This window comes from Heterodontus francisci, chromosome 1, assembly GCF_036365525.1.
Source record: "Heterodontus francisci isolate sHetFra1 chromosome 1, sHetFra1.hap1, whole genome shotgun sequence".
In the NCBI taxonomy this organism is placed as follows: domain Eukaryota; kingdom Metazoa; phylum Chordata; class Chondrichthyes; order Heterodontiformes; family Heterodontidae; genus Heterodontus; species Heterodontus francisci.
Window position 1 is genome coordinate 6,209,552 of NC_090371.1, and position 15,386 is coordinate 6,224,937.

Genomic DNA, 15,386 nt, shown 5'->3' on the forward strand with positions numbered 1-15,386 from the left:
TCTAGCTCACCCTGGATCCCATGTGTTCGAACCTTCTGGACCAGCCTACCATGTGGGACCTTGTCAAAGGTCTTGCTAAAGTCCATGTGGACAACATCCATCGCCCTGCCCTCATCAATCCTCTTGGTGACCTCCTCAAAAAACTCAATCAAATTCGTGAGACATGATTTCCCACGCACAAAGCCATGCTGACTATCCCTAATCAGACCTTGCCTTTCCAGATGCATATAAATCCTGTCTCTCTGAATCCCTTCCAATAACTTTCCCACCACTGATGTAAGGCTCACCGGCCTGTAGTTCCCTGGCTTATCCCTGCTGCCCTTCTTAAATAAAGGCACAACATTAGCTATCTTCCCGTCTTCTGGTACCTCACCCATGGCTAACGATGATACAAAAATCACTGCCAGGGCCCCAGCAATCTCCTCCCTTGCTTCCCATAGCATCCTAGGATACACCTGGTCAGACCCTGGGGATTTATCCACCTTAATGCGCTTCAAAACCTCCACCTCCTCCTTTGTAATGTTGATATGCTCCAGGATATCACTGTTCCCTCCCTTGAACTCACAAGCTTCCATGACCTTCTCCATGGTAAATACAGCCAAGAAGAATTCATTTTAGACCTCGCCCATTTCCCATGGCTGCACACTTAGATTACCACACTGATTCTTAAGGGGACCTACTCTCTCCCTAGCTACCCTTTTACTCTTAACATACTGAGAGAATCTTTTAGGATTCTCCTTTATCTTATCTGCCAGGGAAATCTCATGGCCCCTTTTTGCCCTCCTAATTTCCTTCTTAAGTGTAGTCCTACATCCCCTATACTCCTCGAGGGACTCGCTCGATCCCAGCTGCCTATACCTGACATATGCCTCCTTCTTTGTCCTGACCAGACCCTCAATATCCCTCGTCAACCAAGGTTCCCTAAACTTGCCAGCCTTGCCCTTCCATCTAACAGGAACATGCCGGCCCTGAACTCTTCCTATCTCACTTTTAAAAGCCTCCCATTTGCCAGACGTCCCTTTACCTGTAAACAGCTTCTCCCATTCAACTTTTGAGAGTTCCTGTCTGATGCCATCGAAATTAGCCTTCCCCCAATTTAGGACTTCAACCCGAGGACCAGTCCTATCCTTTTCCATAACTATCTTGAAGCTAATAGAGCTGTGGTCACTGGCCCCAAAGTGATCCCCCACTGACACATCAACCACCTGCCCATCCTCATTTCCTAAGAGGAGGTCGAGTGTAGCCCCTTCTCTAGTAGGGCCATCCACATACTGCTTCAGAAAACTATCCTGGACACACTTAACAAATTCTTCCCCATCTGATCTCTTAGCACTAAGGCAGTCCCAGTCAATATTAGGGAAGTTAAAATCACCTACTATTACAACCCTATAATTCCTACACCTATCTGTGATTCCCCTGCATATATGCTCCTCCAATTCCCTCTGACTATTGGGGGGCCTATAGTATAATCCCAAAGTGATCACCCCTTTCTTATTTCTAAGTTCTACCCATATGACCTCGCTGGACATTCCCGGGATATCCTCTCTAAGTACTGCCGTGATGACCTCCCTAATCAATAGTGCAACTCCCCCTCCTCTCTTACCTCCACCTCTGTCACGCCGGAAGCATCGCTACCCCGGAACATTGAGCTGCCAGTCCTGCCCATCCCTCAACCATGTTTCCGTAATAGCTATAATATCACAATCCCATGTACCGATTCATGCTGAGTTTATCTGCCTTACCTGTAAGGCTTTTTACATTGAAGTAAATGCAGATCATACCCATTCATCTCTATTTGCGCTGTTAACTCATTAATTTTATTCCAAACGCTTTGTGCAATCAGATACAAAGCCTTTAACTTTGTCCTATTATCAATTAGATTATTCAAGCATGATCTGCATTTTACGATCTGTGCCGGCTTTCGTTAATTATCGCAAAGATGCCCAAATGCCTGTTAATTTTCTTACCCTGATTATTGTTTTGAAAACCTGACCCACCACAAAACTGACCAGCCTGTAGTTACTAGGACTGTCCTTATATCTTTTCTTGAATAAGGGTTTTACATTGCTCACCCTCCAATCCTCTGGTATCTCCCCCCTAACCAGCGAAGATTGCAAGATTATGGCAAACCCTTCAGCTAACATTTCAGAAATCCCCCCCCCCCCCCCACTCCTTACCCTTCAATCAAACTCCATCTGAATCTCCAATTCCACTTCCTTTAGGAACCTGGGCTGCAAGCCATCCGGACCAGGTGAATTATCTACCCTAAGCATGGCCAGCCTTTCCAGTACACCTTGCTTTTCAATTTTCACCCCTTCTAGCATTTACTAGATAAGACTGGATAAGATAAAAGGTTATCCCTCTTCCAATTTAGTCGTTATATTTCAGATTATTCCTTGCTCTTCTCCGTTGCTAATCTAAACATTATGATACAATGATCACTGTTACCCAAGTGCGCCCCCACAGACACTTGATCCTCTTGGCCCACCTCATTCCCCAGCACCAGATCCAGTAATGCCTCCTTCCTCGTTGGGCTGAGAACATCACAGAATCACAGAATTGTTACAGCACAGAAGGAGGCCATTCAGCCCATCGTGTCTGCACCAGCTCGCCAAATGAGCAATTCACCTGGTGCCACTCCCCCACCTTCTCCCAGTAACCCGACACATTCTTCCTTTTCAGGTAACAGTCAAATTTCCTTTTGAATGCCTCGATTGAACCAGCCTCCTCCACACTCTCAGGCAGCGCATTCCAGACCTTAAACACCCGCTGCGTGAAATAGATTTTCCTATGTTGCCATTGCTTCTGTTGGCAATTTCCTTCAATCTGTGCCCTCTCCTTCTTGATCCTTTTATACGGTCAAGGAAGTTCTCCCAATAACATTTCAGAAATTCCTCCCCCTCCTTACCCTTCAATCAAACTCCATCCCAATCGATATTGGATTAATTAAAGTTCACGAATATCCCACCTCTATAGTTCCTGCACATTTCTGTGATTTGGCTGCAGATCTGCTCCTCTATCTCTCTCTCGTTATTTGGAGGCCTATAGAATACCCCCAGTAGTGTGATCATTTCCTTTTTGTTTCTCAACTCTAACCAAATGGATTCTATCCTTGCCCCTTCAATGATATCCTCTCTTTCTGACACTACAATGTTTTCCCTAATCAGTACTGCCCCACCTCCCTTTTTCCATTCCCTATCTTCCCTGAACATTCTATTATTAAATATTAAGTGCCCAGTCCCTACCATTTTTAAACCATGTTTCTGTTATTGGCACTACATCATATTCCCCATGGTTATTTGTGCTTGTAGTTCACCACACTTTGTGCATTCACATATATGCATGCTAAGCCTGTCTTTGTATATCTTGTAATCCCGTTTAGTCTGCTGCTATCTAATCTGGTACTACTTCCTTTCTATAGTATTATCCAACACACTCACTTTGTGCTCCATATTCCTCTTTTCTACTTCTAAATGCTGGTGCCCACCCCCCTGATAATTTAGTTTAAACCCACCCCAACCACAACATTGTCCCTCCAGGTCCCAGTCCTGTTGAGGTTTTTTTTTATTTGTTTCATGTGATGTGCTTGTTGCTGGCCAGACCAATATGTATTTCCCATCCCTATTTGCCCTTGAGAAGGTGGTGGTGAGCTGCCTTCTTAAACCACTGCAGTCCATCTTGTGCGGGTACATCCAATGTGCTGTTAGGAAGGGAGTTCCAGGATTTTGACCCAGCGACAGTGAAGGAACGGCGATATAGTTCCAAGTCAGGATGGTGTGTGACTTGGAGGGGAACTTGCAGGTGGTGGTGTTCCTATACATCTGGTGCCCTTGTCCTTCTAGTTGGTAGAGACCACGGGTTTGGGAGGTGCTGTCGAAGGGGGCGTGGTGAGTTGCTGCAGTGAATCTTGTAGATGGTACACACTGCTGTTTTCCCTCTCCTTCCTCTCTTCAAAAGCAGTGTAACATTTGCCAACTTTCAATCTGATGGGACCGTTTCCGACTCTGAGGAATTTTGGAAAATCATAGCTAGTGCATCCACTATATTTACAGCTATTTCTTTTCAAACCCTAGGATGTAGGCCATCAGGTGCAGCGGATTTGTTGGATTTTAGTCCCTTACGTTTTTCCAATACTGTTTCTCTCCTGATATGAATTTCCTTTATTTCCTCACTTTTTAACCCCTACATTACTGTCTATTTCTGGTATGAAACTTGTATCTTCTGCTGTGAAGACAGATGCATAATATTTGTTCAATGGCTCTGCCATTTCCTCTTTCTCCATGATAATTTCTCTTGTCTCTGCTTCTAGTGGACCAATGTTTACTTTAGCTACTCTCTTACTTTTTATATCCCTATAAAAGCTCTTATAATCTGATTTTATATTACTGGCTAGTTTACTCTCCCCTTTTTCCTTTTTTATCAACATTTTGGTGGCCATTGCTGGTTTCAAAACCACTCCCAATCCTCAGACTCGCTACTCTTTTTTGAAACATTGTAAGCCTTTTCTTTTAATCTAATACTATCCTTAACTTCCCGAGTGAGCCATGGATGGGTCTTCATTGCTGAATTTTTGTTTTTCAATTCAATGTATTTTTCTTGAACATTTTGAATTGTTTCTTTAAAGGTTTCCCACTGTTCATTTACTACCATACTTTAAGTCTATTTACCCAATTTACCTTAGCCAGTTCTCCCTTCGTACCTTTATAATTGGCTTTGTTTAAGTTTAGTGAATTGGTCACACCGCAGATTAAGATTGCTGAGGGAGAAAGGGAATGGGTGACCAAAAGGCAGAGAAAGAGCAGGAAGACAGCGCAGGAGTCCCCTGCGGTCATCTCCCTCCAAAACAAGTATACCGTTTTGGATACTGTTGAGGGAGATGGCTCACCAGGGGAAGGCAGCAGTAGCCAGGTTCATGGCACCGTGGCTGGCTCTGCTGTTCGGAAGGGCGGGAAAAAGAGTGGAAGGGCTATAGTCGTAGGGGATTCGATTGTAAGGGGAGTAGATAGGCGGTTCTGTGGTCGAAAACGAGACTCCCAAATGGTATGTTGCCTCCCAGGTGCACGGGTCAGGGATGTCTCAGATCGGCTGCAGAACATTCTAAAGGGGGAGGGTGAACAGCCAGTTGTCGTTGTGTACATAGGCACCAATGATATAGGTAAAAAACGGGATGAGGTCCGACAAGCAGAGTTTAGGGAGTTAGGAGCCAAGTTAAAAAGTAGGACCTCAGAGGTAGTAATCTCAGGATTGCTACCAGTGCCACGTGATAGTCAGAGTAAAAATGAAAGAATAGTCAGGATGAATGCGTGGCTTGAGAGATGGTGCAGGAAGGAGGGGTTCAGATTTTTGGGACATTGGGACGGGTTCTGGGGGAGGTGGGACTATTACAAATTGGACAGTCTACATCTGGGCCGGATTGGAACCAATGTCCTTGGGGGTGCTTTTGCTAACGCTGTTGGGGAGGGTTTAAACTAATGTGGCAGGGGGATGGGAACCAATTGAGGAGGTCAGTGGACAGTAAGGAGGTAGTAACAAAAGCCTGTAAGGAACTAGATAATGAAGTCAGTGTGACCAAGGGGAAGAGCAGGCAGGGAGCAGATGATGAATGTAAAGGGACTGGTGGTCTGAGGTGCCTTTGTTTTAATGCAAGAAGTGTAGTAGGTAAGGCAGATGAACTTAGGGCTTGGATTAGTACCTGGGAGTATGATGTTATTGCTATTACTGAGACTTGGTTGAGGGAAGGGCATGATTGGCAACTAAATATCCCAGGATACCGATGCTTCCGGCGGGATAGAGAGGGAGGTAAAAGGGGTGGAGTAGTTGCAGTACTGGTCAAAGAGGATATCACAGCTGTGCTGAAGGAGGGCACTATGGAGGACTCGAGCAGTGAGGCAATATGGGCAGAACTCAGAAATAGGAAGGGTGCGGTAACAATGTTGGGGCTGTACTACAGGCCTCCCAACAGCGAGCGTGAGATAGAGGTACAAATATGTAAACAGATTATGGAAAGATGTAGGAGCAACAGAGTGGTGGTGATAGGAGATTTTAATTTTCCCAACATTGACTGAGATTCACTTAGTGTTAGAGGTCTAGATGGAGCAGAATTTGTAAGGAGCATCCAGGAGGGTTTTCTAGAGCAGTATGTAAATAGTCCAACTCGGGAAGGGGCCATACTGGACCTGGTGTTGGGGAATGAGCCCGGCCAGGTGTTTGAAGTTTCAGTAGGGGACTACTTTGGGAATAGCGATCACAATTCCGTAAGTTTTAAAATACTCATGGACAAAGACGAGAGTGGTCCTCAAGGAAGAGTGCTAAATTGGGGGAAGGCCAACTATACCAAAATTCGGCAGGAGCTGGGGAATGTAGATTGGGAGCAGCTGTTTGAAGGTAAATCCACATTTGATATGTGGGAGGCTTTTAAAGAGAGGTTGATTAGCGTGCAGGAGAGACATGTTCCTGTGAAAATGAGGGATAGAAATGGCAAGATTAGGGAACCATGGATGACAGGTGAAATTGTGAGACGAGCTAAGAGGAAAAAGGAAGCATACATAAGGTCTAGGCGGCTGATGAAAGACGAAGCTTTGAAAGAATATCGGGAATGTAGGACCAATCTGAAACGAGGAATTAAGAGGGCTAAAAGGGGTCATGAAATATCTTTAGCAAACAGGGTTAAAGAAAATCCCAAAGCCTTTTATTCATATATAAGGAGAAAGAGGGTAACTAGAGAAAGGATTGGCCCACTCAAGGACAAAGGAGGAAAGTTATGCGTGGAGTCAGAGAAAATGGGTGAGATTCTAAACGAGTACTTTGCATCGGTATTCACCGAGGAGAGGGACATGACGGATGTTGAGGTTAGGAACAGATGTTTGATTACTCCAGGTCAAGTCGGCATAAGGAGGGAGGAAGTGTTGGGTATTCTAAAGGGCATTAAGGTGGACAAGTCCCCAGGTCCGGATGGGATCTATCCCAGGTTTCTGAGGGAAGCGAGAGAGGAAATAGCTGGGGCCTTAACAGATATCTTTGCAGCATCCTTAAACACGGGTGAGGTCCCAGAGGACTGGAGAATTGCTAATGTTGTCCCCTTGTTTAAGAAGGGTAGCAGGGATAATCCAGGTAATTATAGACCGGTGAGCCTGACGTCAGTGGTAGGGAAGCTGCTGGAGAAGATACTGAGGGATAGGATCTATTCCCATTTGGAAGAAAATGGGCTTATCAGTGATAGGCAACATGGTTTTGTGCAGGGAAGGTCATGTCTTACCAACTTAATAGAATTCTTTGAGGAAGTGACAAAGTTGATTGATGAGGGAAGGGCTGTCGATGTCATATACATGGACTTCAGTAAGGCGTTTGATAAGGTTCCCCATGGCAGGCTGATGGAGAAAGTGAAGGCGCATGGGGTCCAGGGTGTACTAGCTAGATGGATAAAGAACTGGCTGGGCAACAGGAGACAGAGAGTAGCAGTAGAAGGGAGTTTCTCAAAATGGAGACGTGTGACCAGTGGTGTTCCACAGGGATCCGTGCTGGGACCACTGTTGTTTGTGATATACATAAATGATTTGGAGGAAAGTATAGGTGGTCTGATTAGCAAGTTTGCAGACGACACTAAGATTGGTGGAGTAGCAGATAGTGAAGGGGACTGTCAGAAAATACAGCAGAATATAGATAGACTGGAGAGTTGGGCAGAGAAATGGCAGATGGAGTTCAATCAGGGCAAATGCGAGGTGATGCATTTTGGAAGATCCAATTCAAGAGTGAACTATACAGTAAATGGAAAAGTCCTGGGGAAAATTGATGTACAGAGAGATTTGGGTGTTCAGGTCCACTGTTCCCTGAAGGTGGCAACGCAGGTAAATAGAGTGGTCAAGAAGGCATACGGCATGCTTTCCTTCATCGGACGGGGTATTGAGTACAAGAGTTGGCAGTTCATGTTACAGTTGTATCGGACTTTGGTTCGGCCACATTTGGAATACTGCGTGCAGTTCTGGTCGCCACATTACCAAAAGGATGTGGATGCTTTGGAGAGGGTGCAGAGGAGGTTCACCAGGATGTTGCCTGGTATGGAGGGCGCTAGCTATGAAGAGAGGTTGAGTAGATTAGGATTATTTTCATTAGAAAGACGGAGGTTGAGGGGGGACCTGATTGAGGTGTACAAAATCATGAGAGGTATAGACAGGGTGGATAGCAAGAGGCTTTTTCCCAGAGTGGGGGATTCAATTACTAGAGGACACGAGTTCAAAGTGAAAGGGGAAAAGTTTAGGGGGGATATGCGTGGAAAGTTCTTTACGCAGAGGGTGGTGGGTGCCTGGAACGCGTTGCCAGCGGAGGTGGTACATGCGGGCACGATGGCGTCTTTTAAGATGTATCTAGACAGATACATGAATGGGCAGGAAGTAAAGAGATACAGACCCTTGGAAAATAGGCGTCATGTTTCGATAGAGGATCTGGATCGGCGTAGGCTTGGAGGGCCGAAGGGCCTGTTCCTGTGCTGTAATTTTCTTTGTTCTTTGTTCTTTGTTGAGATTCTTGTTTGTGATTGGAGTTTGCCACTTTCACTCTTAACATGGAATTCATTAATATTATGATCACTATTTCCTCGTGGATCTTTTACTCTGACATTACTAATTAACCCTGCTACATTACACAATACTAGATCTAAGATGGCTTTATCCCTAGTTGATTCCATAACATATTGCTCCAAGAAAGTGTCCTGAAAACATTCTACAAACGTATCTTCTGGACCACTCTTGCCAATTCCATTGTCCCAGTCTATATGAAAATTAAAATCCTCCACAATTCTTGCATTGTCTTTGTTACAAGCTCCACTAATTTCTTGTTTGATGCTCTGTCCAATGGTATAACTACTCTTAGGGGGTCTATAAACTACTCCCACCAGTGTTTTCTGATTCTTGCTATCCTGATTTCCACCCATACTGATTCTACTTCATGATCTTCTGAGGCCAGATCCTTTCTCACTACTGCCCTTATGTCATCCTTTACCATCAGTGCTACTCCTCCTCCTTTGCTATTCTGTCTGTCTTTCCGAAATATTGTGTACCCTGGAATATTTATTTCCCAACCTTGATCACCGTGTAACCATGTCTCTGTAATGGTGATTCGATCTAAATTCCGTACCTCTATTTGTGTCACCAGTTCATCTTGCTTATTGCAGATGCTTTGGGCATTCAGATAAAGAACCTTTAATTCCATTTTTTTGCTTCTATTCCCTTCAATGACATTATTTACTGATGTACATTTTTTGTTAAACTTTCTGTCCCTTCCTGTCCCGTTCTGATTGTCTTTACCAATTCCGCTATACTGTTCTGATGCCTTGGCCTTTCTCTTTGGATTTCTAAATCTCCCCTTTCCCAAACCCTCTCCCTACTCTGTTAATTCACAAACTCTAGTCTTATCTGCTGGCTCACTCTTCAGTTTCTACGCACTGTCCCTTCCTGTCACACCCTGATTATTATTATCCTTATTGCTATCTTGCTCTCTTGCCTTCTCCACTCTCTTTAAATTGTCACATCTTCCCTCACTTGATCCCTCACCCCCACTATTTAGTTTAAAGCCCTCTCTACCACGCTAGTTATAGGACACACCAGAACACTGGTCCCAGCATGGTTCAGGTGTAGACCGTCCCAATGGTACAGCTCCCAGTTTCCCCAGTACTGGTGCCAGTGCCCCATGAATCAAAACCCATTTCTCCCACGCTAATCTTTGAGCCACGCATTTAATTCCCTAATCTTATTTGCCCTACTCCAATTTGCTCGTGGCTTAGGGATCCAAATTTTATATTTTATTCATTCATGGGAATGTGGACATCACTGGCTAGGACAGCATGTATTGCCCATCCCTAATTGCCCTTGAGAATAATCCAGAGATTATCATCTTTGAGGTTCTGCTTTTTAATTTAGCCTGTAGCTGCTCATTCTCTCGATGCAGAACCTCTTTCCTAGCCCCAAAACTGTCATTGGTATCCACACGGACCACGACAACTGGATTCTCCCACTCCCACTGCAAGTTCCTCTCCAGCCCTGAGCAGTTGTCCTGAACCCGAGCACCTGGCAGGCAACACAGTGTTTGAGTTGAATGGTGGGTAGAGAGAACACATTCTGAACCATTTGTAGGGGATTCTGTCATCGAACAGTGAAGGTCTTACAGTGAAGCCTGCACCCTGGTCACGTGTTTCCTCTGAACATGCAATATTTTTATTTCAATGATCTACTCTCAACGAGTCTTATCTCTTGTAGAGAAGTGCTGTTTGTCAGTCCTGTGCACATGGTCCTGACGTTCCAGCTCGCCAGTCGAAGAGTTGGTGTCTCATATCTTTGCATTTGGTTTGTTTGTTTGCCTGGTGCGATGGACTCAGTCCACTTGGTGAGCAGAGACTCTAAGTTCCATTGAAGCAGGAGGGGCACGGCAGATTGGGAGGGGAAGGGTTACTGCCTGGATTGAGGTCTGTGGTTGTTGACCAGTGGGTTGCAATGATCCCTCCCACTGTCAGAATCAGCCCATTGTGCCCTTTCTCTACACCAATCGAGTTGGGCTTCTCACTGGGAACTGCTGACTCCCACATTGAGTTAATCCTCTGCAGCGAGACGGGAGTGTCCTCTCCAAGGCGCAAGCCTGGGCAAAATTTATGGAGACCCTGGGCTGCCCAAACATCAGGGTTCTCCTCTCGACCTCCAAAGCAATGCAGAGAACGACATTTGGCATCAGCTTGGATGCAGGACCTGTTGGAAAGGTGACATAGTTGGGCATCAGTCTGCCTTTGGGCTCTACCCCAGATGTTTTTGTCAGGCTTTACTCCTTTAGCCTTCATCTCTCTGGGGTACCAACAAGGCAGTGGAGCTATTCACCCATAGCTGGGAGTTTGGTTCATGAGGGTCAGGACATTTCCACTAGTGGGTCTGTGCACTGCATGTCTGGGGGGGGGGGCCAAACCTCCTCCTAGCACTTCTGAAGCTTCAGCCTGTATAGCCTCAGGGTTCCCAGTTTTTGTGTGTTGTCACATGCAGGGGCAAAAGAAGAGTTGCTGATGGGCATGCTGTATACTGACAGGCAGAGGCTTACACATTTGGTTCTCCTTTTTGTGTTACTGGTAGTGGTGTAGACTGAAAATGAGAAGCAAACTAACCTCAAAAGTGAGAAGTACTCTAACTATCTTCAGCCACAGACTCAGAACATCACATCGTCCTATATTTTTCACATTCGTTTGGGGGATGTGGGCGTCGCTGGCTAGGCCAGCATTTATTACCCATCCCTAATGGCAGGAGAGGGAGGGAGAGCAGCAGGAGAGGGAGAGAGAGGGGTCAGCAGCAGAGGGAGAGAGAGGGCAGCAGGAGAGGGAGAGAGAGGGCAGCAGGAGAGGGAGAGAGAGCAGCAGGAGAGGGAGAGAGAGAGTAGCAGGAGAGGGAGAGAGAGGGCACAGCAGGAGAGGGAGAGAGCACAGCAGGAGTGGGGGGGAGAGAGCAACAGGAGAGGGAGAGAGCAACATGAGAGGGAGAGAGAGAGCAGCAGGAGAGGGAGAGATAGGGCACAGCAGGAGAGGGAGAGAGAGGGCAGCAGGAGAGGGAGACAGAGAGCAGCAGGAGAGGGAGAGAGAGGGCACAGCAGGAGACGGAGGGAGAGGGCACAGCATGAGAGGTAGAGAGAAGCAGGGGAGGGAGAGAGAGGGCATCAGGAGAGGGAGAGAGCACAGCAGGAGAGGGAGGGAGAGGGCAGCAGGTGAGGGAGAGAGAGAGCACAGCAGGAGAGGAAGAGAGAGGGCAGCAGGAGAGGGAGAGAGCAGCAGGAGAGGGAGAGAGAGAGTAGCAGGAGAGGGAGAGAGAGGGCACAGCAGGAGAGGAAGAGAGAGGGCAGCAGGAGAGGGAGAGAGCATAGCAGGAGAGGGAGGGAGAGAGCAGCAGGTGAGGCAGAGAGAGAGCACAGCAGGATAGGCAGAGAGAGGGCAGCAGGTGAGGGAGAGAGAGCAGCAGGAGAGGGAGAGAGAGGGCAGCAGGAGAGGGAGAGACAGGGCACAGCAGGAGTGGGAGAGAGAGAGCAGCAGGAGAGGGAGAGAGAGGGCAGCAGGAGAGGGAGATAGCACAGCAGGAGAGGGAGGGAGAGAGCAGCAGGCGAGGGAGAGAGAGAGCACAGCAGGAGAGGCAGAGAGAGGGCAGCACGAAAGGGGGAGAGAGAGCAGCAGGAGAGAGAGAGAGAGGGCACAGCAAGAGAGGGAGAGAGAGGGCAGCAGGAGAGGGAGAGAGCAGCAGGAGAGGGAGAGAGCAGCAGGAGAGGGAGAGAGAGGGCACAGCAGGAGAGGAAGGGAGAGGGCACAGCAGGAGAGGTAGAAAGAAGCAGGAGAGAGAGAGGGCACAGCAGGAGAAGGCGAGAGAAGCAGGGGAGGGAGAGAGAGGGCATCAGGAGAGGGAGAGAGCGCAGCAGGAGAGGGAGGGAGAGAGCAGCAGGTGAGGCAGAGAGAGAGCACAGCAGGAGAGGGAGAGAGAGGGCAGCAGGAGAGGGAGAGAGCAGCAGGAGAGGGAGAGAGAGAGTAGCAGGAGAGGGAGAGAGAGGGCACAGCAGGAGAGGAAGAGAGAGGGCAGCAGGAGAGGGAGAGAGCACAGCAGGAGAGGGAGGGAGAGAGCAGCAGGTGAGGCAGAGAGAGAGCACAGCAGGATAGGCAGAGAGAGGGCAGCAGGAGAGGGGGAGAGAGGGCACAGCAAGAGAGGGAGATAACACAGCAGGAGAGGGGGAGAGCAACAGGAGAGGGAGAAAGCAGCAGGAGAGGGAGAGAGAGCACAGCAGGAGAGGGGGAGAGCAGCAGGAGAGGGAGAGGGAGAGAGAGCACAGCAGGAGAGGGAGAGAGCAGCAGGAGAGGGAGAGGGAGAGAGAGCACAGCAGGAGAGGGAGAGAGAGGACACAGCAGGAGAGGGAGGGAGAGAGCAGCAAGCAAGGGAGAGAGAGAGCACAGCAGAAGAGGGAGAGAGAGGGCAGCAGGAGAGGGAGAGAGCAGCAGGAGAGGGAGAGAGAGAGCAGCAGGAGAGGGAGAGAGAGGGCACAGCAGGAGAGGGAGAGAGTGAGCAGCAGGAGAGGGAGAGAGATGGCAGCAGGAGAGGGAGAGAGAGGGCAGCAGGAGAGGGAGAGAGCAGCAGGAGAGGGAGAGAGAGAGCAGCAGGAGAGGGAGAGACAGGGCACAGCAGGAGAGGGAGGGAGAGAGCAGCAAGCGAGGGAGAGAGAGAGCAGCAGAAGAGGGAGAGAGAGAGCAGCAGGAGAGGGAGAGACAGGGCACAGCAGGAGAGGGAGGGAGAGAGCAGCAAGCGAGGGAGAGAGAGAGCAGCAGGAGAGGGAGAGAGAGGGTACAGCAGGAGAGGGAGAGAGAGCACAGCAGGAGAGGGAGAGCAGCAGGAGAGGGAGAGAGCAACAGGAGTGGGAGAGCGAGGGCACAGCAGGAGAGGGAGTGAACAGCAGGGGAGGAAGAGAGAGCACAGCAGGAGAGGGAGAGAGCACAGCAGGAGAGGGAGAGAGAGGGTGCAGCAATAGAGGGAGAGAGCAGGCACAGCAGGAGAGGGAGGGAGAGGGCAGCAGGAGAGGGAGAGAGCAGCAGGAGAGGGAGAGAGAGAGTAGCAGGAGAGGGAGAGAGAGGGCACAGCAGGAGAGGAAGAGAGAGGGCAGCAGGAGAGGGAGAGAGCACAGCAGGAGAGGGAGGGAGAGAGCAGCAGGTGAGGCAGAGAGAGAGCACAGCAGGATAGGCAGAGAGAGGGCAGCAGGAGAGGGAGAGAGAGAGCAGCAGGAGAGGGGGAGAGAGGGCACAGCAAGTGAGGGAGATAACACAGCAGGAGAGGGGGAGAGCAACAGGAGAGGGAGAAAGCAGCAGGAGAGGGAGAGAGAGGACACAGGAAGTGAGGGAGAGAGAGCACAGCAGGAGAGGGGGAGAGCAGCAGGAGAGGGAGCGGGAGAGAGAGCACAGCAGGAGAGGGAGAGAGCAGCAGGAGAGGGAGAGGGAGAGAGAGCACAGCAGGAGAGGGAGAGAGAGCACAGCAGGAGAGGGAGAGAGAAGACACAGCAGGAGAGGGAGAGAGAGAGCAGCAGGAGAGGGAGAGACAGGGCAGCAGGAGAGGGAGATAGCACAGCAGGAGAGGGAGGGAGAGAGCAGCAGGCGAGGGAGAGAGAGGGCACAGCAGGAGAGGCAGAGAGAGGGCAGCAGGAGAGGGAGAGAAAGAGTAGCAGGAGAGGCAGAGAGAGGGCAGCAGGAGAGGGAGAGAAAGAGTAGCAGGAGAGAGAAAGAGAGAGGGCACAGCAAGAGAGGGAGAGAGAGGGCAGCAGGAGAGGGAGAGCAGCAGGAGAGGGAGAGAGCAACAGGAGAGGGAGAGCGAGGGCACAGCAGGAGAGGGAGAGAACAGCAGGGGAGGAAGAGAGAGCACAGCAGGAGAGGGAGAGAGCACAGCAGGAGAGGGAGAGAGAGGGTGCAGCAGGAGAGGGAGAGAGAGGGCACAGCAGGAGAGTGAGAGAGAGGGCACAGCAGCAGAGGGAGAGAGCAGCAGGAGAGGGAGAGAGAGGGCACAGCAGGAGAGGGAGAGAGCACAGCAGGAGAGGGAGAGAGAGGGTGCAGCAATAGAGGGAGAGAGCAGGCACAGCAGGAGAGGGAGAGAGAGGGAGCAGCAGGAGAGGGAGAGAGAGGGCACAGCAGGAGAGGGAGAGAGCAACAGGAGAGGGAGAGTGAGGGCACAGCAGGAGAGGGAGAGAGCAACAGGGGAGGAAGAGAGAGCACAGCAGGAGAGGGGGAGAGCACAGCAGGAGTGGGGGGGGAGAGAGCAACAGGAGAGGGAGAGAGAGCACAGCAGGAGAGGGAGGGAGAGGGCACAGCAGGAGAGGTAGAGAGAAGCAGGAGAGAGAGAGGGCACAGCAGGAGAGGGCGAGAGAAGCAGGGGAGGGAGAGAGAGGGCATCAGGAGAGGGCACAGCAGGAGAGGGAGAGAGAGGGCAGCAGGAGAGGGAGAGAGAGGGAAGCAGGAGAGGGAGGGAGCACAGCAGGAGAGGGAGGGAGAGAGCAGCAGGTGAGGCAGAGAGAGAGCACGGCAGGATAGGCAGAGAGAGAGCAGCAGGAGAGGGAGAGAGCACAGCAGGATTGGCAGAGAGAGAGCAGCAGGAGAGGGAGAGAGCAACAGGAGAGGGAGAGCGAGGGTGCAGCAGGAGAGGGAGAGAGAGAGCACAGCAGGAGAGGGAGGGAGAAGCAGGAGAGAGAGAGGGCACAGCAGGAGAGGGAGGGAGAAGCGGGGAGGGAGAGAGAGGGCATCAGGAGAGGGAGAGAGCAGCAGGAGAGGGAGAGAGCAGCAGGGGAGGAAGAGAGAAGCAGGAGAGAGAGAGGGCACAGCAGGAGAGGGCGAGAGAAGCGGGGAGGGAGAGAGAGGG

The 15,386-nt window shown here is 49.8% G+C and overlaps 1 protein-coding gene across 5 annotated transcripts in view; it reads right to left on the reverse strand.

The window, feature by feature from the left end:
* LOC137367113 (disintegrin and metalloproteinase domain-containing protein 12-like) overlaps positions 1-15,386 on the reverse strand; it is a 544,479-nt gene that overhangs the window by 334,710 nt on the left and 194,383 nt on the right. The window lies entirely within an intron of this gene.